Raw genomic sequence first — 26,926 nt, 5'->3', positions numbered from 1 at the left:
TCTGTTTTCCTCCTTAAACTCCCCAAAGACCTTGTTTATCTCATCCATCCATCCATCCATCCATCCAACCATCCACCCATCTATCCATTAATCCATCTATCCATCCATCCAATGATCCGTCCATCCATCCAGCCATCATCCATTCATCCATCCATCCATCCAACAAAAATGCCTCAAGAGCCTGTGTTGGGCCAGGCACTAGGAATACAACAGTTAACAAGTCAGACATGGTTACTGCCCTTGGGCAGCTGACAGTCCAGCAATGGAAACAATAAGAACATGTGACAGCTACTTCCCCCGCCCACACAGCAGCTGCATGGTGTGAGCTCTAGAGCCAGGCTCCCTGGGTCCAAATCCTGATTCCACCACTTGTTAGCTGGGAAACCTGGGACAAATTACTTCATTTCTCGGTACCTCGAAAATTAGAACAGTCATACCCACCTCATAGGGTTGTTGGGAGGATTAAAAGAGCTAACAGATGTAAATCAATGGGAAGTAACCATAACCCTGCCTGGCACGTAACAAATGTTTTCTAAGAGTTAGCTGCTGTTCTCCTTGTTGATGGGGCACCAGGGGCACTTAGGACAGGGCCCCGCCCTAGATGTAGGGCCACGTGATGCATTCGCTTTTTGTGTCCCTATGCCTGACACACAGGTGCTCAGGAAGTATCCACTGGGCCACGCTGGTGAGCCCTGCAAAGATGGTTCAGCCTCAAAGACTCACAGAGCTGGAAGTCATGTGCGTAACATTTGACCCGACCCGCCCAATTCTGCGGAAGAGATGGAGGCTCACCAAGTGAGTTAGCAGGAGGAAAGCACCAGCCCCCAGATCTCCTGACTTCCCAGCTGATGTCTCCTGCCCTATTCCAAGAAAGCTCTCGTCACCCGAGACGGTCTTGTCACCTGAGACGGATCCACAGCAGAAAGGCTGCGGCTCACCACCTAGGTCGCCTCTTTTATCTCCCTGCTTCCCCTTCTCACACCTCTCCTCCAAGCCCGTTTTCTTTTTCTCTCTGTCTCGTGGCCTGTGGTTCTCTTATTTCCAGCGGGAAATCCGGCCCTTCTAAAAGGCCACCAGAGATTGTGGTCTTCCTCAGGGAGCAGCTCAAACATATCACAGGCGCAGGTGCAATCCCCGGGCCCCCCAGGCCCTCTCCTGCTCCCACTGGATGGGGGAAGGCTTCTCCTCCATCTCCAGAAAGTTTCATTGTGCCTTCTCTGGGAATCAGTCTTTTTTGGATGCTCCAAGTTTCAGAAGGCAGATCCCCCAGGGACCTGGGTGCAGCATGAAGGCCCAGTAACAGCTCTCATCTGAAAGCCAGATCCCGTGTTTCCAGCCAAACACATAACTCTTACCCATCCGCCAGCATGCTCTGGTTCCCAGCAGTGGCCTTTGAATGACATGCCATTCTTTGGCACTGCTGACTTGATGACAAGTGGCAATCCAGCAGGATGTTTTTAGAGGCTGTGGGATTTACAGAACCTGCTCTGCTAGGAAACTCTTCCTTTCACACCTCAGCTGGCCTGGAAGGTGGCAAGAGAACATGACACAGAAAAAATAACTCCTGGAGTGTCGTGTGATGTTCTTTATTACTTTCCGTGGTTGGGCTATAGTATCAGTTATAAGTACCTTGAGCTTCACCTACCTTTGTGTCTGCACCTCTGCTGGGTGTGTTCACACACGTGTGTCTGAGGCTCACAGCGGCACAGAGGCTGGTCACTAGCCGGGGTATCCAATCCTGGGAGTGCAGTATATTCAAGTGCTGGGAATTTATCTTAACATCTCACGGTAATGATTATACCACACAGATCTGCCTTGATAATAACAGTCATGGACAGAGTGCTAAAAACAGGGGTAGTAAATTTCATCTCCACACCTTACTATTGAAGAATTCATTACATGACCCTGTATGGCAAGAGCCACTGGCCACGAAGATGTTTGCCCTGCATATGCGATGTTACGAGTCTTCCTTTATCTTTCTTGGAAAGGCTACAGCAGACCCATTCTTTTCAACAACAAAAAAATGGAAAACCATTTTTTTCGGAAGAGAAAAACCATCTGCCTTCCCAACAAAACCCTTTCTACATTTTTGTATGAAAGACGATCTCTAGTAGACCTTTTTCTTGCCAAAGGGAACTTTTACCTAGCCTAAGGGGAATTTCTCTTTGGCTCTCTACCTAGGGCAGAACTCACCTTCAGAAGTTCATTCAATATGTGCCTTAACAATTCATTTGTAGATGAGGCAGCCCAATTTAATGCATCTAAAGGAGAGCAGGCAGCCTGGGGGATCAGACCTGAATTAAACCCCCAATCTGCACCTGATTAGTAGGGGGACCATACGTCCCTGTTTATTGCTGTTATCCCAGCTTCCTCATTAGTTTAACAGCACCCCTTTCAGTCACAAAAGTGTTCAGGTTTAGATGATAAATTATATGATCACCTTATATTTATGCGAGTCACTGCAGGCAGGACACTTAACTTCCCCATACTGTGGTTTTACATGTGTTTAACGAAAACAAGGGATTCTAATTTACAGGGCTGTCATAAGCATGAAATTAGACAGTGTGCTCAAGGCTTGGTTCCCAGGAGTACCCAGCACTCCCATGAACACCAGCTACGTGCTCAAGAGGTCCACTTTCCAGGAAAAGCATTACTCTGTATGTGAGGTCTTTAGATTGTCAGTTTGAAGGCGGGACCTGTATTTTCCATTTTTCATTGTGAAAAGATCTATAAAACAGTAACGGCATCTGTGTCCAGCAGCTGCACAATTAATTCCACCAACTCTGACCAGGAAGTGAATCGCTTATGGATATTTTAACTCCTATATTCTAGATCTTCTGGACTTCATTTACTCTCTCCACAAAGGTAGGGTTAAGATCAAAATTCACCCCAAACCAGACCTGTATGAAAAGGAGGCCAAGTGCATGTGGCTCAAAACCAGAAGTGGGGGAGGGATAAGAGATCCTTCAAACTGAGTGAAAGCCCTACCCCTCAGCCAATGAATCTGGTGAATTTCTTGCTTTCTCTAGCCAAAAAAAAAAAAAAAAAAACCGGCCTTACCGATCCCATGATAGGATAGTTCCTCAATAAAAGGATCTGAGGTATCTCATTTTAAAAATTAGGCCAGGGACTTCCCTGGTGGTTTAGTGGTTAACACTCTGTGCTTCCCATGCAGGGGGCGCGGGTCCCATCCCTAGTCGAGGAGCTAAGATTCCACACGCCCCATGGCGCGGCCAAAACATAAATAAATAAATAAGAATTAGGCCAAATAGTACCCACAATCTTGCACACGAATCTGTGACAGCGTCATCATCTCAGGAAGCAACGGAATTTGCTGTTCTCTTTTACAAAAAGAGAGAGAGAAATGCTATCACTTCATTGACAAGCTTGTTAAAGACACCTATGCTCTCTTTAGTCTGACATGAGACGTAACAATATCTTGTAATGGGGCTGCTCCTATTTCTTTAAGGGAGTGGCTTCGACTCAATGAGAAATTGGATCAATAACTAAACCCACAGAAAAATGAAGGCACAACATTTGAAACTATTCGATTCCAGTCTTATAATATTTTCTGAAACAAAGAAGGAAACAATATGATTCCCATTATTATTTAATACGATTGCCCAAGGTATTAGTAGTGTTGGATGCGTGAAGATCCCTCCATGCTAAACTTCTAAAGAATTAGAAAGGAAATGGTCAGCATTTTCATGCTCTAAATATAGATTTAGAAGCTGTGAGAGGAAAAAGATGCACAGGGCAGCACAGCAATGACTCGAGGAACGGTGCAGTAGGCTACTCGGTGGCAAAGTCACTTCCTCTCAACAGAAGTTTCCAGAAACAGAAAAAGGCTGACGCCACTCCCAGAAATCCAGTCACAGATTGGATCGGGGTGCAGCCTCTAGTGTGGACTCACTGGGCAGCAAGGTAGCAACCAGGACAAAGGGCACCCCTTAGGAAGCTGTCTACCTCCACCCCAAACCCTACTTCCTGAGAAATGCCCCTTCCCCCGCAAATTAGGAAAACACCCCGGCAGCCGTTTACGCAACATATTTCTTGGGCAATGGGGTACTTCATAGGGCCGTGCTGTGATTCTATCACTTTGAAGCACAGCAAGAGGAAAACAGAAGTTGGCCTGTACATAGGGGCTTCTCCTGCAGAATGTCTGTGGTTTTTCTCCACTTGAAAAGCTGAACCAGAAACCACACTTCTATTAAGGATTCAGATAATCAGTAGTTTGGCTTTAAATGCATCTTGTACCTTGTAGTGATCAATACAAGCCTTGCCGGGAGGACTGACAAACTTGCCTCCTTGTGTATGACAAAAGAATGACCCAAGGGCAAATCAAGCACAATTCTTTGACCAGGTCTAAGAAGAAAATGAGCCAACTGGACATAAGCTCACGCCCCCTCTACACCCATACCTGGCAGCCTTGGGGAAAGGCTGAAGTCACGAGGTGGTCAACTCCCCAATGAATGGAAGAGACAGCGCAGCAGTGCGGTGTGTAGTGTCCAGAGCGCTCCCCAATTCTACTCCACGATTTCTGTACCACCCACCCCTTGGCGGACAGGTGAGATGGTACCCCTTCTCCAAATGTTTGAAATGCATAAAATAAAATACATAGTATTACAGAGGAAGTCAATTATATTTAAATATGGTTACCAAAAACTTTTAAAATTGTGACATAATAACACATATGCTTGGGACTTCCATGGTGGCACAGTGGTTAAGAACCCGCCTGCCAATGCAGGGGACACGGGTTCGAGTCCTGGTCCAGGAAGATCCCACATGCCGCGGAGCAACTAAGCCCATGCACCACAACTACTGAAGCCCGGGTACCTAGAGCCCGTGCTCTGCAACAAGAGGGGGAAATGGGAGGCCTGTGCACCGCAATGAAGAGTAGCCCCCGCTCACCGCAACTAGAGAGAAAGCCCGCGTGCAGCAACGAAGACCCAACGCAGTCAATAAATAAATAAACAAATAAATAAATAAATAAATAAAATTACTAAAAAAACCCCACACATATACTCGTTTATTAATACATTAAATAACACTATCCAGCAGCATGTAATAACCACCATAATTTCTAAGTCATAATGAACATGACATTTCAAGATTATCTGTTAGCCATCTAAAATGTGATATGAAAATATGGGCTTCCTATTGGTGACAAAGTCACAGACAATGCTAATATTACTGTGGTTTGTGGCCAACATCCAAAAGTTAAGGGATTGCTCAATTTTGGTTAGAGGTGAGTGAAAATCAAGGTGTAATATTTTCCCATGCCAAGCTCAAAGATCCCCTTGAACCTCTGCAAAGAGGGCTGCAGTAGTTCACATGAAACTCATGCGATAATCTGATTTCATCCCCTACTCTTAGGGCTCTTCCAGAATCATGAGACCCACAACAGAGCGGGAACCCGGCAGTAGAATCAACCACTTACGAGGGAGCAGGGAGGATCTACCACAAGGACAGTCGGCCTCCCGTGGAAGAAGCAGAATGGGCCAACAACTCCACTCCCTTTTTCTCCATCAGTTGTACCCAATGTGTGGGCTATAGTTTTTTATTTTTTAAATGGTTAGTGTTAAGAGTTATTTAATTCAGTTGACTCATGGGTGGGGGGATTACTTTGCAAATCATTTCCCCAAGTGCTGTGTTCTAAATGTTATTAGCCCCAGAGTTCAAGGCTTACGGCAAACTTCTAACACCCCTTTACTCCCTGAAATCAAATTCTTAGATAACCTTCCTAAACACATCTTCAAACATATGTATTTATTGCTTTAATAGTAATATAAATGAGAATAAAAGGGAAAATAATTTATAACAAACTGAACATGTATTTCAATATGCAATTAGTTGGGCAAGACCAATCTAGAAGGCTTAAGAAGTTGTTAGATGCTTGTACTTTACATAAAATCAAAAAACAGGTGAGTTACAAGTGTGGACTGCCACAGGTGATATGGTGATGTCATGGGGGGGGGATGTTTTTCCAAAATGGCAAACACCTCTTGGTAAATTTCCCAATAAAACAAAGCACAATCTTTCTTCATTGATTGGAAAAGTCAACGTTTATTTGAAACATGCAAAATACCCTTCATGTATAAGTTAGGTCTCTAGGTTCAGGCAATAAATGGGTTTTGTCATCCACAATCATCTTGTTACCAAATTGGCCCACCAGACCTGCGCCAGGCAAAGCCCCTCTCGTCTTCACCAAGGATGCTCTTTTTCAGATCGGATTCGAGCAGCCAATAACTAAACCAATGCTGAGACTGCAACAGCACAAGCTGTATTCAGTAGCCAAAGACTGGAGAAGCGGGAACCTAGTTCGCAAATCAACTTAACCTGATTCCGGCAGAGACAACAAGTATATAGGAGGGTGGAGATTAAAGATTGGGATTTGGAAACAGTGGGAGAAATATTCATGAGTTATCTGAGAAGAGGGGTGTGGTTTGGACCTGGAACTGTACCAACTCTCCTTTTCAGTCATTGCATGGGCTTTTCCAGTGGCTGTCATGGCAATCGTCAAGTGTCATGGCGCCTGTGTGTGTGTGTGTCATTTAGCATGTTAATATATTACAATGAGAGTATAATGAGGCTCAAGGTCTACAGGAAGGCAAATCTTCTGTCATCTTGGGCCTAGTTGATTCCAACCAACACTTGTTTTTTTTTTTTCTCTTTGCCGCTTCCACCTGAAACTCAGATCAGATTTGGTTTCTATTCAAGGGAGGGGCAGGGGTATGATTCTGGGGCAACAGCCATGGTAATTGTCTCATAGTGAGACACAGGATACACGTGGGGATGTAAGACTATTGTATCCGTCACAGATGTTGGCATCCCTGGTCCCCATCCAGTAAATGGTAGTAGCACACCTCACTCACCGACAACCAAAATTGTCCCCTAAATTTCTAAAATGCCCCCAATAAACTCCCTAGAGCTAGCCAAAATCCACATTGCAGTACCCACGCTCTGCCCACCTCTGGGTGACGTCAAGCTGGACCACTCAGGGGACACTCCCCAGGAAACTTGCATTTGCATAATAAGAGAAAGATCAGTCTTGCTGAGTGGCTTACCCAGCAACAAGCGCCCTTACCCAGAGTTCTGTCCCTGGGACACAAAAAGCAGGACAAGGCAGGGAAGAGAATTAAGCAGTGATGCAGATGGAGGCAGCAAAGAAGCAAGGGGGGGGTTCCTGGGGTCCCCAGAGCTTTGATCCCAGGCTGCTGGCAGCTCACAGCTCTGCTCCTGTAGCCCTGACGTGAATTCTCCACTTGTGCTGAAGCAAGCTCCAGCGGGTTTGTGTTGCCAGCACCCAAAAGAGTCCTTACTCATTACACACGTCCAATCACCTGCTGGGAAGGCCACCCACCTGAACTAAGGAGGGCAGCTCACATCAAAAATGTTTAGAAGAACCTATTCTACTTTTTCAAAGAAGCTACTTTATTTGGGGGACACTGCTCAGACTTTTACCAAAGCTCCCCATGCTGTACTTGAAGCTCATTTGGTTTTGACTCTGTTCTCACTGCCAGTAAATAAATGGGCCAGTGCCCATTCTTCATCTGGCATTGCAGATTCTAGAAAGACAGATCCAGATCATGCTGAAGCCTTTTCTGCCTCAGCTCTTTCTCATCAGTCTCATTAGCCACACGACATAAATAATAATGTTGTCCTCCCCTGGCAGGCTTGGGAAATTTAGATATCGGAGAAATTTAGCCTTTAAGGGCCCAATTAGATATCTGAGTAAAAAGAAAAAAAAATTTTTTCCAGAGACTTTCCAACTCCATAAGCCCATGATTTAATGTCTCTAAATTTTATTATACTCAGAATTAACACCACCCTAATTCAGAAATGTGACAATAAGGACCAGTTGCCAGAAAGGTGTTCTAAAAGAACCCAAGATGACTGTTTTTCAACCTCTTCCACTAATGGACTCCATTATATCACAAAAAAAGGCACTGCTGGAATCTAATGAATAAATAACTAGCACTTGAATAGAATTTGTGTCCATTTTAATGCCAGCTACTTTCCACAAGAAAGCCTCATTTAAATTAGAAAGCGGGGAGAGGGGGGGAGCATGCTTATAATGAAACACTTCTGAAATGCTTGAAAAGTTTCCTATATAAGCCAATCAGGTATAACGTTAAATAGCAAAAACTTAATTGTTGAATCTAAGTGAATAAACCAGAGAGTTTGAGTGTAACACAGGACAAGGGTTAGTTTTCATATCTGCCGGATTTGTTTAGTGTAATTTCCAGAAGAGTTATCAGGAGAGCTAATAGTCCCTTGAAAGGTGTGTCTTCTAAATAGAGGATCACAACTCCCCGATGGGTTATGAAACCAATTCAGGACAAGGGTCAGAAAACTTTGTCTTCAAGAGCAGGAAATACCTTAGGCTTTGCACGCCAGATATCTCTGTCACAACTGCTTGACTCTGCCATTGTAACTTGAAAGCAGCCATAAACAATCTTTGCGTTCCAAGCAAACCTTATTTACAAAATGGGCTGCAGGCCACAGCGCTGACTCCTGACCAGCATTTTTTCAGCAAATGAAAGAGTAGAAAACATCAGAGGCCATGAGAGGTAGAAGGGTAGGTTCTGTCTCTTGAAAGTTTTCTTGCTGCTATACACACATGTATATGTGAGTTCTGGTCAATATGTATTTCTTACTGTAGGTTGAGGGTCAAAGGCCACCATATTAGAAATGATAAATAGTTTGAGAAGAAAAAAAACAAGTCTTCTTCTGACTGAAACTGATAAGAGTTTACAGGACTTTCATGTTTAAAAAAAAAGAAAGAAAAAAGGGTAGATATAATGGGCAAGTTCTTAAGCCTAACGTATAATCTTAAAAGAATATTTTTAAATATATTAAAATTTGAAAAAAGAATATGAATTAGTTACAAGTAGTCCAAAATGACCTTCAAAAGGACGCTAAAACTGCTTCTTATGCTATGCAAATATCTGATCTGAGCTGTGTATCAGTTAGCAATGGCTGCATAACAAACTTCCCCAGAACTCTGTGGCTTAAAATAATCATCGAAGCTTTCCACAACTCTACAGGTCAGCTGGCTGGCTGGTTCTGATGACCTAGGACAGGCTTAAACAATCTTGGCAAGATATGCTCAGGAGACTTCGAGCAGCCCGAAGTTCAGCTGGGGGCTGGCTAGTCCAGGAGAGCCTCAGCTGACACAACTTGGCTCATTCCCCTGCATCTCTCAGTCCCTCCCTTAGACTAGCCCGGGCACACTTTCATGGGGGTGGCAGGGATCTGAGCAAGCACACCTAGCTGTGTAAAAAGGTGAATCAGAAACTCGTAGGCTCTTAAACTCTGTTTATATGGCATCTGCTAACATCCCAGGAGCCAAAGCAGTCACGTGGCCAGTAGTGGGGAAAGGGAGGGATGGGGACTAGTAAGTTACAAGGCAAAAAGTGTGGATACACGGAGGCCATTAATTGGGGCCATTAGTGCAATCAATCTGCCACAGACATTATTTACTGTTTGTCATCCCCTTGGCAGAAGCAGAGAGATTTTACATTATTTTAAGCTTTCTCATTACCATTTCTCATTTTGGTTTTCAATTATCACTTCTAAGGCAAGAAGGCAGAGTGAAAAGAACATAGGCTTTGGAATCAAAGAGATCCAGTTCTGCAGCCTGGCTCCGCCACTTCTGGCTACATGACCCTGGGCAGGTCTCCTTTGCACCTCAGTTTCCTCATCATAAAAATAGGACTACTAACATAACATCAGCCGGAACACAAAATGTGTGTAGTTCAATGTCTGGCCACCTCAGATCTCAAATCTTAGACACTGTTTGCAAATAGTTAACTTAAATATATTCAAAAAGATGAGGAACAAGGCAATAGGAAAATTTCCTGAGAAGTAAAGTTTCTTGACAGAAAAGTACAGTTCCTTTACATAAAGACTAGAAAACCATTTCTTTACAAAGAGTTTTGGGGACTGTGGCAGCAGAAAAATGGCCCCCAAGGATGTCCACATTCTAATCCCTGAAGCCTGTGAATACAGGACAGGTGTGATGAAGTTACAGACCTTGAGATGAGATTATCCTGGATTATCTGGGTGGACCAATCTAATCACATAGATCCTTAAAATCAGAGAATCTTTCCTAGCCGTGGTCCCAGCCTGATGGCAGAGGGACAAGGAGTCAGCCCAACGTTGCTGGGTTTGACGCTGGAGGGACGGGCAGGAGCCTGTGAATGTGGGTAGCCACTAGAAGATAAAGCGGCAAGGCAAAGGATTCTCCCCTAAAGCTTCCAGAAGGAATGGACAACTTGATTTTAGCCAGTAAGACCCGTGTTGGACCTCTGACCTACAACATAACATAATAAGACAATAAATTTGTGTTGCTTTAAGCCACCCAGTCTATTGTTATTTGTTAAAGCAGTAACAGAAAGATGATGTAACTTGTCATCTTTATACAAAGGCTGACAACGAGGAAATAGAAGAGTCTCTCTTGAAGCCACTGAACCAGGAGGAAGAAACTATGGAACCTGGAGAACACTAATCAGGTATGGCATCAGAATCGGAAAGCTGTATCTGATTCTGGTTACAAGGGCAATGAAAGAAAAGGCAGTATGACAGAATAAGCAACTCGTTATCAAGGAAAACACTTCACTGCAGGCTACAGGGACATACAATAAAATCATTATTTATCCATACAATCTCCAAGGATCCCCTGGCTATAGCTGACAAGCATGCACTAGGGGAAAAGCCATATTTTAAAAATACTTCCACAGAAACTTTCTACAGGTTTCATTCAACTGATGGCTATTCCAGAGATACGCAGCTCCAACTCTGATCACTTCCACTTCTGTTTATAGATAATAGGACAATAAGGTAACAAGCCTAGTGGTGTGTGGACGTGAACACACACACACACACACACACACACATACACATGCACACAAAGTCTCAATTTGTTGGGCTTCCTGAGCCCACAAATAATGCTCACAGTGAGGGAGAAAAAAGTGTACAAAAAGTCCACTGATTGATTTGAAAAACAGAACTCCAAACCGGCACAAAGAGGACCCCAAAATTAGGAATACATCTAAGAATATTCTTAAGGACAGATTAAAGAAACTACAGTAGATGAGTGTGCCAGGTTCAGCCCAGAAGTCACACTAGCAGAATCCCACAGATGCAGGAGACACTAAGAGATGCCTCATTTGATGGATGAGAAACCAGAATCACCCAGCGCTGAACTGACCTGCCTGAGGACAGCCCTCTAACTGCGGAGAGGCCTCACCTGCCGGAGCGGGAGCTAACGCATGATGCCATGCTGCCCAGCTGACCACGTGACTCTCGAGTCGGGCCCTGTGCAAGGCAATGCGGCTTCCGGTCACACCTACAGAGCTCCAGACTCCTTGCTGCGAAACCCCTGGAGCCAGATGTAAGTTTTTAACCAACCTGGGGGAAAAAAAAACTCTCCCTATCTGGAGCTCCCATCAGAATAGGAAATAAGGAATGGTGAAATATAGAAGGAAGTTGATAACATTTGCCTGTACTAAATTATGTACCGTGCAAGATTACCCACATAATGTCACCTTTAAATCTAGCAAGCACAATAGTTAGGCATCACAGAAGGGGAGGAGGGGGAAATGGACCATTACTAGTCGCCACAGCTGAGAACTCTGTTAAATAAGGTAGGCCATCCCTATGGACACAGGGGCTGGAAGCTATGTTTGCAAGGATCTCACATCAGACTGGGACTCCTCATATGATGAACATTATCGGGGAGGGAGATGGAGGAAAGCATCCCTTCCCCTCCAAGTCCCCACTTAGGGCTGCCTCTAACCTTGGTGGCTTTGAAAAATTCTAGGAGATGGGGTAAGGGAAGTATACAAACACAAATACTAAGAAAAGTATGGAAGGAAAACAGAAAGATCATACTTAGCAAGAGGCAAAGACAGTGCTTTCCTAAACAAGATGTGTAAGAGAAAGAATTGGTCATTTAGAAAACTCCTCAGTGGAATGAACACTAGTAAATAAAAAAATCAGAGTTGAAAATAACAAGACGGCCCCCCAAAAAAGCAGCTGCAAGGAGACTGATATCAAAGTCTCTATTCTTTCAACATAGTTGTTTCAAAGGGAAGCAGCGATGAAGATACATAAACAGAATTTGGTCCAGCTTGTGGCAGTGCAAATTCTTAGCCACTTTCCCCCGGGTGCTGTGCCACAGAACCACAGAACTCAGTGAGCTTGGTCATCTTCTGCTCTTTGAATCTCAATTTCCCAAGGGGGAAAAAAAAAAATAGCTTCACTAGGGGAAGCTGGCTAAGCCGGTTATTTCTAGGCTGAGAAGGACAGACCGTGGCCTCTTATTTCTGAACATACAAAAACACACAACCCAAAAGATAGTGATAATAAAGGGCTGGTTCTTCTTAGGTAAGCATTTCAACTGTCTACTGAAGATTCTGCCAGCAAAGGCAAAAACAACTTGAGTTTTTCCTCAATATTTTTTATTCAATAAGGGAATTTTATTTCTTTATTCTACACTTCCTTTGCCACATGTGTAAGATTATACAACTTTAGGACTGAACAGAACGTTGGAGCTCGTTCAATCCCCTCCTACTTTCCAACATAAGAACTGAAGCCCAAAGCGGTCATATGGGCTGAATTAATGTGTTCTTCATTTGCATACTGCTTTATGACTGAACTTAACTCTTCTGTGTGGGCCCTGACCAGGCCTAGACTTTAAACTTTTGAGCAGCTAGGGACTATGTATTAACCAGAAATTGTTCAGAATCAGGAACAGGTGAGAGCAATGTCATGTCTGCTGCAAGCCCGGTCATATGTAAGGAATAAAATGAAAGGAAATGGTGCTTGTTGGCACGCCAGATGGGAAAATTCCACGAAGCACGAAAATCCCGGTGGTCAGAGGAATATTTTGCAGGGCCTTAGCTCTCTTTCTAGGATCCCACAGACACCAAGGGAATGTCTTCACAGGCCCTTCCTTGGGAATGTTGAGAAATAGCCCTGACTCCTCTGCCAGGTTACCCCCAGCCCACCCCATGCTCCTAAAGGGTGGAAATCAACACTGAGAGGGGCCAGGAGCTATAAGACACAGCTGCAGAGACAGACACAGAGAGACAGAGAGAGAGAGAGAAAATGAATATTTAAGAGTGAAATATAAAATCCATCCCAGGCTAAATTCCTAACATGTCAAACTTAAAAGGTGACATGAGCAAGGGAGCATCTCATGTGAAGGCACGTAAGTTGCTTAGATCCTCCCATTTGGGGCTGGAGAAAGGAGTGGGGCACACCCACCTGTTCCCCACCAGATTGCAGGGTGAGGCTGGGTGTGAGCACACAGGGTTCTGGGAGCGGGTGGGACAGATGCCAAATGACCATCACATTCTCTTCCTGGGTCATTTCTCTAAACAAGGCAGGCACACATCTGTTATCAGTTGTTGCCACTGTCCCTGAGGGACCAAGGCCCAGCGTGGCCACAGCTGTCAGCCAGGGGGACTTCAAGCAAGTCCTTCTACCTCCGTGCACCTCCAGGACCGCAGCTAAAAAGAGAAAGGACGCAGGGAGATCTCCCTGAGGTCCCTTCCAACCCCTGAGTGCCTAAGACTCCTCTTGGCTTTGGTTGGAAAGCCAGCGCTGGCCAGTGCAGGGTGAGCTTGCTAGCCTAAACAACTAAGCACAGCCCAGCGAACGCGGGGTCGGGACCTAGACCACCCGGGTTCGAATCCTTACCCTGCCGCAAGCGGCTAGCTGTGCGCGACCCTGGCCAGCTTTCACAACCTCCCAATTCCTCAGTCTCCCTACTGTAGAAACTGGGAATAACAATACCATCCACCTCGGCGTTGTAGCCAGGAGTAAATGGGATAGGAAAGAAGCCTTTGCAATCGTGTCACCTCTAGAAGATACATTTTTCATCACCATCGCTCCGAGTTTCCTCGCCCACTTGCTCTCAACATTTCTCCACCCAGACATACCATCTCCGCTGATCACCAACATAACACACTCCCATGGGTGGACGGAGACATGAAAGAGATCCAAAACTATCACAGTGGAGGACTGTTCTGTGTGGGATATTAGAAAAAGCATCTTACCAGCAGGCCAGGCCTTAGAAGCCCGCTGTGCCGAGAACGCAGCCCTAAGGAGTGGCGCTTAAGCAGGAGTCGGTGGGCGGAGCTGAGGCAGGAGTCAGTGGGCGGTACCCATGCCCTCAGGGGCCATCTCCCCAAATCACAGAGGGTGCAAATCAGTGAGGCTGTTATTCTTCTACGGATAACGCTGAAATGCTGACATTTTTGAAAAAGTAAATCAGTTGCAAACACCGGTACTTAACTCTTACAGGTAACGAAGTACTTGCATACACCTCGCTCCTGAGTTCATGAGCAACAGGGTGGAGAAATACTCCTTAGCCATCCTAGGTAACCGCCCCAGCTGGGGTCAAGGTCCAGCAGGCGTTAACTGCTGGGGGTGCCCATTTACAGGGAGAACTGCACCCCGCCCCCCCAAGCCCAGCCCAGATAGCTTATCCCTCTTGTGTGTCCAGATTTGTGAGGCTGGACAAAGGGCCCGGATAGGAAGGCCCCTGTTCTCTTTCCAGAAGGTTAGGTGTTCACACAAGAGAGCGGTGGGATTTTGAAGAAATAAAGTGATTCCTCCAACCTTTCCCATGCACACATACAGCTTTCCAGATATGACAAAGTCGGGGAAGAAGGCACTTAGTTGTGGAAATGAAAAAACAAACACATAAATACAAGAGTCCAAGTGGGCAAACAGAGATGGAGCCCCAACTCTTCCAGCTGAGAACGTGGTTACAGTACTAAGGTTCCTGGGACCCATTCTGGCAGCTTTCCGAGAGCTATTAATTTGCCTTAATGTACTGAAAGAGAAGGTGAGATGAATTAAAAGTGAGAAGGTAATTTTGAAGGAGGACGGACGTCTTCATACGCAGCACCAGCGCCCACCATGTATGGCTCAAGGTGGTTGCCTGATGAACACCCCGTGAGAACCCACAGCTGGCACTGAGGTCACAAACATGCTTGGACTTTTCGTGTTGACCCAGGATGTGACATAGTATGGGGACATGGCTTAGATTAGCAACTTTAAGAAGAGGGGGTAAGGGAGATCTTGACTCAATTTCAAACAGGAATTGAAAAGTTTAGCCATTTATTCAATATCCTGGGATAAACCATAACAGAAAAGACTATAAAAAAGGAATGTCTATATGTGTATAACTGAGTCACGTTGCTGTACAGCAGAGATTGACACAACCTTGTAAATCAACTACACTTCAATTTAAAAAACAATTTTTTTAAAGTGAAGCCATCTTCTGGCTATTAAGAGTGACTCTATACTTCAAAGCAATTATGAACTTTAAAGGCAGCCTAGTAAAACGTGCCCTGGCAAGTACCAAATTTATTTCTGACCCAAACCTCTCCACTGTCACCCACCTGGCACTCTCCCCCCAAATATAAAGGTATTACCTCTCTTTTTTTAAAGTACCTAGATTCTGTATCTTTTTTTTTTTTTTGCTGGATTTTAGTTCCCCGACCAGGGATCAAACCCGGACCCTATGGGTGGGAGCGCGCAGTCCTAACCACTGGACAGCCAGGGAATTCCCTAAAGTACCTAGATTCTGAAACACACACACCTGCCTTCAGCCAAAACTATCTGTTAGTTTTGGCTGACACCTGGTGTCACCTGATTATCGGGACCCTTCCCCAAACTTTGACATCCCCCATAACAAACCCCCAGAGATAACGCTCCTGACAGCACGGGCTTTCCTGAGAGCTACTGTGACAACATCAGCACAGAACGCCACCTCAAACCACCACGCCACCCTCCTACAGCCAGTAAGCCAAGACACACAAAGAGGACGGAACGGGAGTCCTCACTGCTCTTTAGGCCTCTAGGGAAGAAGCAGAGCAACTACCTGCCTGGAGGACCAGAGTGCAGAAGGACCGGAACTTTCCAACCCAAGCAGGACTTGGGAAAACTGCTCTGGGCACTTTTCCAGACATCTCTGCAGGGGACACTGGGCACTGTCTGTCCCCCCCCAAAATCAACCTGAGAGTGACTCTGCAGTGACTTAGATCCCGAACCACATGGAACATTAGGAAAAGTCATGTCAAATATCAGAGTGACATCTAGAATGATGGTGACGAGGCTCACTTCTCAGTGGAGGAACCAAAGGCGTCCTCCCCCCCCCTCGGCTAGGATCACAGGGGGACTCTGGTGTTGCAATGCTTTTGGAGGCCAGCTGGGCAGAAGGCTGGCTGGTTATTCTTAAACGGAGAAAACTGAATGGGAAGGTAGCAAATTTGAATTCTTGTGATCTCCTGAGGTCCCTTCCAGCTCCAAGATGCTACCAAAGAACACTGCATATGCACATACATATGCACATGCTTCTTTATAAAAACGTATATACGGATGTGTGAATACATATACATGAGTACTATATTCACACTTCCAAACACAAAGCACTTGAAACGCGCACTGCTGAGGCGATTCAGAGGCCCACGACGCTGGAACACAGATGCAACTGGCAGATCTGAGCAGAGCCACCAGCCCTCCTGCCACTACAGTCGCCTTAAAATCAACCTGCAGCTGCTTGTGTAGGTGTGAACCCTGCAAAGCCCCAAACCAGGACTGCAGACTCCTTTCTTCCAGTGACTGTAGTCACGAGTATCCCAAACTCAGGAAGGCGGGCTGGAACACAGGAGGGGAAGAAAAGAAAAGCCCAAACCTCTGTCCAGGCACCCAGCTCTGCCAGGGTCAGGGATCGGGCAGAGCACCATCCTTCTCCTCTTCCCCCGTCCCTCCAAGAGGCAACGAAGTCACCCTCTTCCTCCTCTGCCATCACCTCCTTGCTCAGGGCCTCTCCTCTTCAAGTTGACCGCATGGACATCAAGTTGGTAACTGGAGAAACTAAAAAGGCCTCTAAAAAGGAGAGCTTTGCTCTAATCCTAACCAAGCCAAACAAATTTGAGGGAGCCTATCTCAGCCCTGAACAATAACAGCAAAAACAATCTGTGGTTTGGGGGGCAGGGGGAAGGTGGTACGAAAATTTATTTACTAAGAAAGATCTGTGATGGTGTGCCCATCATGAAAAACAGTTTGGTGATTTTCTCCAATCAAAGACAAGGAAGTTCTGATCCTGAGTCAAGGCTCAGGATATGGGTAGCTAAACTGGGGAGGGGGTGGGGGGAGGTGGGCGGTAGGGGGTGTGTCTCTCGGAGTAAAAACCCACCAAGTCCCTCAGGTCCTGACAATGAACGGGGGCGGGGCGCACCAGCTTCCCACTTGCCTCTCTGGAAAATGAGATCCTACGTCTACACTTGGATCTGAGTTGTTTACAGGTGCAGTGCTGTCACGCCACGGGAACCCCGCACAAACCTCAGCTTTCCCCTCCTCAACTTCACAGCCCCAGAAGTGCCCAGCCTTCCCTAACTGTGCCGCCAGAGCCTGGTGCAGACAGCGGCGTCCGCCCTGGGCCGGGCCTGGCAGTCTGTGTCAGGAGTACCAGGCCACAGATTTCGACTCCGGCATCTCTGAAAACCTTATGCGTCTCCAGGTTACCGCAGCCCCCAAGCGCCCAGCACCCTGTTGGCGCTCCAAACGCGGCCGGGCAATGCAAGCGCCACCTCTTCCCTCTTCCGCGCGGCAGCTACGAAACCACGGCATTGTGTGTGACAGCGAGGGTGTGCGCGAACGTCCCCGGGCTCACACACCCCCTTCCACCCGGTCTGCTCACGGAGCCCGGTCTTTGCGCGCGGCGAGCGCATCGCGAGCCGGTCCCCGCGTCAAGCGGCCTCACCGCCAGGCCTCTGGCCACCCGGCCTCGGACCTGACCTCGGGAAGCTGGGGGCAACGTCCACGCCCCCATTCTCGGCCGCGTGGGCGACCGGCGAGAGCAGCGCTAGGAGCCGGGCAAAGGCGAGGCAAGGGCCGGGGGAACGCGAAAGGGCGACTGGCGGGCGCCGCGCCCCCAAGTTTGCCAGCCGCGGGCCGGGAGGGGGCCAGGAGGGGGCCGGGGCGGCTCGCGACTCGGCAGGAAGTTCCCAGGGCTGCACTGAGCATGCTCTCGGGGATTATGTGCGCGGGTGTGGGCTCTGCGCTCCCCGCAGCCTCCCCGGCCAGGCAGCCTCCGGAGCGCGCCGGCGGGATCGTGGGCCCACGGAGGTCCCTTAGGGGTGGGGGGCACCCTCGGGCTTCCCTGGTCCCCAGGACCAGAGCGCCCGCCCGCCGCATCCCCCTTCCCCCGGGGCCGGGAGCCAGCCTCCCTTGTTGTCCCTCCCAACTGGCCGGTGGCTGAGTCCGCCCTGCGCGCCCAGGTCCCGGGGACCCCAGCCCGGCCCACACCCGCAGCGTGACCCCACCAGGCTCCTCCGCGGTCCGAGCGCCCCTCTACCATCCCTGGCCGCTCGCCTCCAGCCCGCGCAACCAAAGCCTCCTCCGGACAGTCCCTTGAAAAGCCCAAACCCCCCCACTTCCCAGGGGCCATGGGGGCCTGCAGTCTCCTCTGGGAAGGGGTTGCCCCGGGCAGGCGGGCGCCTCCAGGCGCGTCCCCGGCTGCACTCCCGGCTCTCTCAGAGCGGCCGGGGCACCCACGCAGGCGGCGGAGGGGCGGCGGGCGGAAGCCCCCAGCCGCGCAGCCCACGGAGCAGACTCTCCCCCAGCCTCCCGCGCCCAGCTCCCCGCGCCCTCCGCGGTCCCCTCTGCGTTCATCTCCCCGTGGAGATGGAAAGCTTCGACGCGATCGCCCCGACCCACTGGCTCTCACCTTCTTGTTGAGCAGCAGCAGCAGCAGCAGCCGGGAGTGCCTGCCAGCTGCCGTCCCCGGGGGGGCCCAAGGCTCCGCGGGGCACGGGGTCGCGGCACCCCGAGCCTGCGGCGGGGCTACCTGGGCTGGATCGAGCCCGGGGCCGCCGCGGCAGCCGCGGGAGCCGCAGGGCCGCCGCCGAGCGGGCCGCGGCAGGGACGGTCTGCAAACTCTCAGCCCTGGCGGGGCCGCGCGCGGCGCGTCCACACTCGGCCTGGACACTGCAGAGACGCTCCTCGGGGGCTCAGCTGACCAGGGCGGGGGTCTGGCTTCAAATTCTTCCTACGCTCCCCTCCCGACCTCTCCAACTTCTCCCCGCTTCTGGGCTCGCAGCTCTCTAAGGCAGGGATTCCGGCCGGGGACGTTCGGCAAACTCCCCGCCCTCCCCGCCGAGCGCTCAGCCAATTCGGAACGCCCCAGCCTCTCAGGGGCCGTCTGCAAACTCCCAACCCTGTCGGAGAGGACTTTACCAACCTCTCAATTCCGCAGCCCGAAGGGAGCAAGGGAGACACTTCGCGGCCACAAATAATATTCTAGCAAGGTCAGGGGCAAATGTGCAAATGCTGATGTGACAATGCATCCTCCAGAGAGGTGCAGTCCAGGCCTCTCAGCACCAGGGGCCTTCCAGCAGTTAAGCCCAGTGACGGGAGATTATGGACTCAACCAGCTACAGGACGGGCAGCTTGAATCAATGCCCTGAGCCTCAGTTTCCATCTTTGTAGAATGGGCTTTATGAAGCAGTATATATTTCTGCCACTTGGTTGCTGTGACCTTGAGCAACCCACTTAACCATTTGAATTCAACTTCTTTATCTACGAACATAATAAATGGGGCTTCTTGAGGTTATTCTGAAGATGAAATAAAATATATGTAAAGTACTTACTACCTGGCACATAGTAGGTGCTCAATAAATGAATTCCATTTCTCTTTCTCTTTCCCACTCCCGCCCCCGGATTTTATGAACACTCTGGACTGGCTAGCTGAACACTGTACTGTTGTAAATTCAGAAGGAAATAAAACACATCCCATGCCCTGAAGGCACCACAAAGAACATTGACTGACACCACATATTAAATCCAACCAAGCCCCAGGAGAGAGAATGCTGTATATTTACAACGCTAAGCATTACAGATCCTTGTTAAGTATAGTATCTGGAATGGAATGAGAGTGACCTGGTGAACTACCTAGGGGTGGAAATGATAAGGTTCATAACCCCATCAAGTTCCAAGCCCTGTAACCAGTCACTACATCAAGTCACTGTATGAAGGTTTATGTTCAAATTTCCCTTACCTTCCCTGCAGAATTTCTCCACCCCCATTTCACTGTCCCCCCTGGGGTCTTCTTTCTTAAACTCAGATCACCCTACTCTGCTGCCCACCCTTCCCAGCAGAGGCGTTTAAAAACTGAAGATCATGGAATTCTTAGACCCTGGAAATGACTTAGTCCAAGTCCTTCACTTTGTAAGTAAGCTCTCAGGGCCACCCAGCTGGTTGGGTAGGTCTCCCGTCTCCAGGATCTTAGTAGAACACACCCTGTAGCGCCTCTTCCACTGAGTTACTCTAGGCTCTAGGCACATTAGGTCAGTCCTACCTTTAACTTCAAGCCGGAGGCAATGGCTCTAATAATTCCTGACCAGATGAGCCGCAAATTATCAGCCACTTAGATCCTCAGCTGTCAGGAACTGTCCAGGTAACGATCAAGAACCGCAAGGAAATGTGCATGGACAGGATGATTCCTCTTAATAAGACTTTTAGGTGAAATGCCAGGAATGTTGGGAGGCACGTATTTCCCTCAGTCCCTTGGAAGAAAAATAACATCTCTCTCCCTCTTTGGGCACTGGGAGGGAGATAGAAGAATGGTGACATCTGGTGGCCAGGACTTTCTGTGCTTTGGATATGGATGGTACAGATTCTGATCCTAATAGATTCGCTTTGAAGCCAAGTTCCTGCGGGTGGTTAATAATTGTACCACCTGGTTGCCTAGAGATTTCTGAAAGACATCAATCATTGAAACTCTGCGGACCCACTGCTATAGAGGATATTACAGATGGTTATTATTTCAGGATATTTTTTATACAAAACTGTATGTGTATATAGAGAAATAAAGTATAAGGATGTGATATTCATATGTACACACATCATATATATTTATATAATATATATTTGTATTACATAGATTCTATTTATTTGTATGAATAATGTACTTGCAATGCCTTTGAGGGAAATTATACTATCCCAATTGTTCTTCTTACAGAGTTAAGATTGTAAATTATAATAATAATTGCTAAAGGACACTGCTTGTAGAAGTAAAGATGCTTAGTAGGATGGAGTTGTATATTTCATCATGTCCTATCAAGACAGAACTGATTACAAAATTACAGAGGAAGAAAATAACACAGTGGGGTTTCAATAGTGAAAGCCCTGGCAGCTGATGGTCAAGGCCAGGCTTACCTGGTCAACAGTGACTCATTTTCAGCATTTCCATCACTTGTGAACAATAGTGTTAGGTTCAAGGAAGAAAGATGTTTGGGATTAATTCACAAAAATGCAACAGTGTCTGCTGGTGTTACTAAGTGTTCTTCATTTCTTTCCATGTTTGTCCCATGTACCATACTTCAGATAATTGCTCAGTTATAAACTCAGAAAACGCAACTCTGTCCACACAGCCAAGTCCATTGTTTCTCAGCATCGCTTATCAAGTTCTATGTGAATTATGTTAATCTTTATAACAACTCATGGAGCAGATTTTACTATACCCATTTTATAGAAGAAGAAGATAAGACTCTGAAAAGTTAGGTAACATGTCCACCAGAAGGCACTACTGAGTAGAGTCAGTCAGGATTAAATGGAAAGTTTTCTGGACTCCAGAGCCCAGAATCTTTCTACTATGTTGTGTTGCCTACCCCAGGAAGAAATGAAGATCAGAAACCACTCTGAAGATATGGGGATATATGTATATGTATAGCTGATTCGCTTTGTTATAAAGCAGAAACTAACACACCATTGTAAGGCAATTATACTCCAATAAAGATGTTAAAAAAATAAAAAATAAAATAAAATGAACACTGAAAAAAAAAAAGAGCACACTAAAGGCTAAAGGGGATACTTAAGTTACTACAGATAAACCACATTTCCTGACCTATTCAAACTGAAAATTATTAGCAGCAAAATGACAATTGTGTATGTAAACCTTATAAAGCTGAGACCCATGTGTTTCAGTCTTGGAGCAGCTCTCTGTGAAATAAACAAATGAATTTTTTCCTGCCCAGGACCTGATCTACCTTTAATGGCTTGGGAATTATCCACTATGTAATCCTCAGTGACTCCTAACACTCCTACATTAATGGCTGTTGTTCCATCACAGATAATTTTTAACTTTAACTTTTAAACTTAAACTCTTTAGTTTCCTTTGCTTACAAAGGAAGTTTCTGTATTTCAGATCCTATTAGTCACTTTCATTTTTAAAGGAAAGATGCCTTGTCTTGGAAGACAAGTTGGTCCCAGCATGAAGTCAAATCACACTTGAGAATGTCAATGTTCACAAAGTGCATACCTTAAAATGATAGAGGATATTTTAAAAATAATCATAATGCTTAAGATGACATTATATGTAAAAACAGGGGAGTTAGGTTTCTTCCTATATATGATTGTATTAATGGTGCTTTATTAGTTTCCAGTTGCTGCTGTAACAAATTACCACAAACTTGGTGGCTTAAAATAATACAAAGGTATTATCGTATACAGTCCTGGAGGTCAGAAGTTCAAAACGAGTATTAAGGGGATAAAATCAAGGTGTCACCAGAGTTGGTTCCTTCTGGAGGATCTAAGAGAGAATCTATTCCTTGCTTCTTCTAGCTTCTAGAGGCCGCAGTGTCCCTTAGCCACTGGCTACGTAACTCCAATCTCTGCTTCTGTCATCACATCACTTTCTCACTGCCGCTGTCTCAGAAGAACCCTGTGATTATATGTAGGGACCATTTAGATAATACAGGATGATCATCCCACCTAACGATCCTTAATAGTCATAGCCGCAAAGTCCCTTTTGCCACATAAGGTAAGAGCCACAGGTTCCAGAGATTAGGCTGTGAACGTCTTTCAGGGATCCTTACTCAGCTCACCACAGTCTGCCTTCTGGACCCCAAAGATTTACATGCATCCCACATCAAAATACATTCACCCTGGGGCTTCCCTGGTGGCGCAGTGGCTGAGAATCTGCCTGCCAATGCAGGGGACACGGGTTCGAGCCCTGGTCTGGGAAGATCCCACATGACGCAGAGCAACTAGGCCTGTGAGCCACAATTACTGAGCCCGCACGTCTGGAGCCTGTGCTCCGCAACAAGAGAGGCCACGATAGTGAGAGGCCCGTGCACCACAATGAAGGGTGGCCCCCGCTTGCCACAACTGGAGAAAGCCCTCGCACAGAAACGAAGACCCAACACAGCCAAAAATAAATAAATAAATAAAATTTAAAATATTGCAAAAAAAAAAAAAAAGAATAAGCCATGTGGCACCTTCACCGCTTTGCTTGGAAATCTCTTCAGTTAAATATCTAAGCTCATCACTGCCAAATTCTTCTTTCCATGTAAATAGAGGACACAGTTCAGCTAACCTTTCTGCCACTAGATAGCAAGAATCCTCTTTCCTCCAATTTCTAATAAGATATTCCTCATTTCCTCCCAAGCCCTCACCAGTAGTCTTTAACATCTATATTTCTACTAACAGTGTATTCAAGGCAATCTTAAACTTCTTCCATAATCCACCAATTATCCAATTCCAAAGTCACTTCCACATTTTTAGGTATTTGTTACAGCAGCACCTCACACCCAGATACCAAAATCTGTACCGGTTTTCAATTGCTGCTCTAACAAATTACCACAAACGTCGTGGCTTAAAACAACACAAATTTATTCTCTTACAGTTTGGAGGTTAGAAGTCTAAAATCAAGGTGTTGACGGGCTGCATTTCTTCTGTAGGCTTTAGAAGACATTCTGTCTCCTTGCCCTTTCCAGCTTCTGGAAATTGTGTTCCATCCTTGGCTCCTTTCCTCCCTCTGCTACCATTGTCCCTCATCCTTCTTCTAACTCTAATCTCTTGCCTCACTCTTACATTGGACCCTTGAGGTTACATTGGGCAAATCCAGAAAATCCAGGATGATCTCTCCATCTCAAAATCCTTAATCACATCTGTAAAGTCCCTTTTTGCCATATGAGGTAATATTCAAAGGTTCCAGAGACTAGGATGTAACATCTTTGTGGTGCTTTTTTTCAGCCTATCCCAGGCCCCAGTTCTTCACCCCTCCTTGGAACTGGGCAGTGCCCTCTCTCTGGGAGGGGGGGTGTCCTCTTCACCCTTGGACTCTTGAGCTTGGCCCTGTGACTTGCTTTGGCTAATAGAAAGAGGCAAGTGGTGCCCTCAAATGGTCTTTCAGATTTTCTACTGTCTTTGAGCTCTTGCCATTGCTATGAGAAGGAATGTTTCCATCAGTTTAGCCCAGTGGTCCCATGAGACAGATGAGGGATGTGTGGAGCAAGGCTGCCCCGCCGAACTCAGCTTAGAGAGGAGCGTCCACTGCTCCACAGACAAGAGAATAAGCCCAGTGAAGAGCGGATAGTTTCTCAGCTAACCCTCAAATGTGAGACATAAATGCTTATCGTTGAACGCCATTGACCACAGGGGGATTCGTTAAGCAGCAAATACGATTCTTTTGTTTCCACAATAACTTTAAGGCCTAAGGAAAAACTACCAATGCCCATCCAATTGTTCAGAATACCTAGAGTCGTGCATTTTAACACACACACACACACACACACACACACACACACACAGAGACTTCATTTTATAGAGTATCAAACAATTTTTTTAGTGCTTTGTAAAAACTGCTTCCAAAGAAAATGTCATGTGGGCCGAAGCAAAGAGGAATCAGAGAAAAATTGGAGAAGGCAGTGATTTAAACCAGAGGGACCACCTTTCTTGGAGCATCTCCCAACAGATTAAATTATGAGGGAGGGTGTTTACTGAAACTGGTTTCCTAAAGGCCTAAAAATTCTGTAAAGAACACCTTCAGGTAATGCACATTGACTCTTTTCCTTGTTTTACAAACTTTGCAAGTTAGAAAGCATTTCCCAAAGAGTTCTCTGCAACCCTAATTTGGCAGTCTTAACTGATGGTGCTGTTGTGTGTGTGTAGCCATTGTGTGCTGAGAGCAGATTGCGTACATCTCTTCCCAACTCCACATCCAGTGGTTCAGTGACATCCGGTGACAACTAGTAATGAGCCTTGGTGGAGTATTTACAGCATGGAGATCTTGCTTCAGTTCTGGATGTGTGCATTGAGTCATAATAGAAATGGTAGTTTTTACACTGGGTCATGGTCAAAAGCTCTGAAGGCCATGGCTCGCATAGTGATTGAGGAAACTTCAATTCCCCTCAGTACTAACAGTCTATTTGTGCAAAACTTTTTTGCCCCTGGAAGCAAAGTTTGACATGGCAGCAAAGCAAATGGTAACACGACCCACATTAATTTGGAAACAGGCATTTTTCTGTGGCTGTCTCTGCCATGCGTGTTCGTTTCTGTGTTTTTCTTTGTCCTCTATCCAGCTGCAGGAGCTGGGGGGCAGTGTGTGTGTGTGGATAGTTCATCCTAATGTTTCAGGCTACAAATTATAATGCATGTCGATAATAAGAAAAGAATGGGTGTTTTGTCTGGATAACTGCAAGTGGGCTTCAGTAGTTGTGGCACACGGGCTCAGTAGTTGTGGCTCGCGGGCTCTAGAGCGCAGGCTCAGTAGTTGTGGCACACGGGCTTAGCTCCTCCGCGGCATGTGGGATCTTCCTAGACCAGGGCTCGAACCCGTGTCCCCTGCATTAGCAGGCGGATTCTTAACCACTGCGCCACCAGGGAAGCCCCCAAGCAGTGTCATTCTTGAGTGAGGTGGGGGACAGAATTGGCTTTGAGCCATGCTGGTGGCCCTTGTCTGCAGCCAGCAGGCCCTTGCACGGCAATTGGAGAGACCTTATGCTCCAGACTAATTCACCAGCTCACCTGGGCTGGGAACTAGAAGTAAATCCTGTTGGCATTGCTGTGAAGGTTGGAACAATCTCTGTGTCAGACAAGAATCTTAAAAGCGACTTTTGCGTATCCATCCTTATAAGGAGGCTGAGATGTTGTTCTTCTTTGAATTTCCCATATTTTAGGAAACACATCATATGTTTTGATAAACATACTCAACGTTTTGCTTTTGCTTTATGACTTTCTGTGCATTCCAAGCCTCAGACATACTTAGGGCCTTGGTGCTTCTCCCTGCCCATTTTACTGAGTTTCCCACTTTCACTGTAGCAGAAGTTTAAACAGGGGCACTGGGGGCAGATACTGATGTAAAAGGAACCTTCCTGGAGTCATATGGTGCAAACCTTCTCTACAGCCCTTAGTCACGTTTGCTTCCTACGCCCCTCCACCCCACCCCTTACACACACAAGGAGGGTGACATTGGCAGGACTTTACCCACACCCCAGTCTCCAAAACCTCACTGTTTGATTTGATCAGTTCACTAGTCACTCTGGCTTAAATAGCTATGCAAACGCAGTATCAAGTCAAGACCTCCCTTACTCACCCTCACAACTTCCAACTGGCTTGGTGCCATTGAGCCGCTCCTGTAGGGGAGCATGGGAGGTCCACTCGTGTCGGTGCTCCCAGAAAGCAACACTTAGCCAAGGAGAGCCTAAAAAATAACAGTAACAGTGGAAGGTCTAGCAGTCATCAGAGCTAATTCTATACACCAGACATCATTCTTGGGGCTTTACATCTATTCAATCACACAATTCCTCTGCAATGGGTGCTATTAGCATCACTTTACAATTGAAGAAAACCGAGGTTAGCTAACGTGCTCAAGATCACAGAGCCATTTAGTGGCAAAATCTGGATCCAAACCCAGAGAGTTTGGCACCAAGGCTCAGACTCTTAGCAAGATGGTCTCACACCCCTGATTCCAAACCCTTTACATCCCCCCACCAGATTGAGTTCTAAGCAGTGAGAGGGCCCTCCTTGCCTTGTCCTTGGCTATCTCTCCAGCCTCACCATTCCCTGGCCCTCCTCACTCCACACTCTCCCCAGGCTGACCAACTCTCAGTGCCCTGAG

General features: G+C 46.8%; 1 protein-coding gene across 6 annotated transcripts in view; it reads right to left on the bottom strand.

The window, feature by feature from the left end:
* Positions 1-23,059, bottom strand: part of MGAT5 (alpha-1,6-mannosylglycoprotein 6-beta-N-acetylglucosaminyltransferase) — a 374,663-nt gene extending 351,604 nt beyond the window's left edge. For 4 of the 6 annotated variants that reach the window (XM_082465859.1, XM_082465861.1, XM_082465862.1 and 1 more), the window contains exon 1: positions 18,755-19,191. The gene's annotated coding sequence lies outside the window, so the exon portion shown is untranslated. Of the gene's footprint in view, positions 1-18,754; positions 19,192-20,383 lie in introns of those variants that run through there. The other 2 variants (XM_082465860.1, XM_082465863.1) reach the window with 1 other exon arrangement.
* Positions 23,060-26,926: the final 3,867 nt, after the last annotated feature.

This window comes from Balaenoptera physalus (genome assembly GCF_965194825.1).
Source record: "Balaenoptera physalus genome assembly, chromosome: 6".
Taxonomy (NCBI): domain Eukaryota; kingdom Metazoa; phylum Chordata; class Mammalia; order Artiodactyla; family Balaenopteridae; genus Balaenoptera; species Balaenoptera physalus.
Note: the sequence above shows the minus strand (reverse complement) of the source record. Positions and strands in the feature narration are given on the sequence as shown.